Genomic DNA, 915 nt, shown 5'->3' with positions numbered 1-915 from the left:
TAGGTGACATCACACYGTGTCTGTGCAGACTCGTCGTTTGTCATGGAAAACTCACTGGTCCGTACACYGCTTCCTTCCTCCCCAGACGCCGAGAGATAAACTTTCCATTGTGCCCATTCCCCGCAGAAGCCGCCCCCAGAGCGGCCTGCGCGGCGCGCTGGGCAGCCGCCGTCACGCTCGCGGCCGCGCCGCGGGGAGGCTCGCGGAGGTGCGAATAAAGTCACCCTGTTTTCCGCAGCCGCGCGCCCCGCTGTGCCTGCGCAGTAAAGCTCGCCTCCCGCCCCGGCTGCGGGTCGCACAAGGCCTTTTTGTCCCGGGGCTAAYGCTGGCGCGCACATCTGTGCGCCAGGTGAGGCAGGGCCACCAGCTGCAGGTAGCGCACATCTGGATGGGGCAGGAAGCGCCGCTCGGCGCAAACAAACACTGCAGTTTCACCGCGGCGGGTGCAAGGAATTCCATAAAAAACACACGGCAGCGCTCGGAGCTGCCGAGGCCGCTGATGAACGTGCCCGGTGCCGTCTCGGAGGCGGCACGAGAGGCCCGCGGCCGCGGCGCGCGCTGCTCGCAGCTCGGGGGCCGCTGCAGGCCATCGGCCGGCGCGGCCTCGCGCGGCTGCCCCGGCATGTGGGCCGCACGCGAGCGGAGCGCGGGGCACGCGGGGAGAGCCTCGCTCGGGACGGCAAGGGGCGCACGGCAGCGCCTTGGGGCACCCGTGCGCGGCCGCCCCGCAGCCCCTCGCCCTCCTCCGCGGCGGGTCTCGGGGGAAGGGGCAGCAGGGCCGCCTGCAGTGCCCGCGCTGGGGTCGCCGGCGGCGCCGGGAGCGGGGCCGGGATCCTCGGGCAGCGGGGCCGGGATCCTCGGGCAGCGGGGCGGCGAGGCGGGTCCCGCCGGGGGCTGCCCGTGCCGGGCCGCGGG

The sequence above is a fragment of the Nothoprocta perdicaria genome, unplaced genomic scaffold (genome assembly GCF_003342845.1).
Source record: "Nothoprocta perdicaria isolate Ctin4 unplaced genomic scaffold, notPer1 scaffold_84, whole genome shotgun sequence".
In the NCBI taxonomy this organism is placed as follows: domain Eukaryota; kingdom Metazoa; phylum Chordata; class Aves; order Tinamiformes; family Tinamidae; genus Nothoprocta; species Nothoprocta perdicaria.
The sequence above is the reverse complement of the archived record's forward strand: the minus strand, read 5'-3'. Positions refer to the sequence as shown.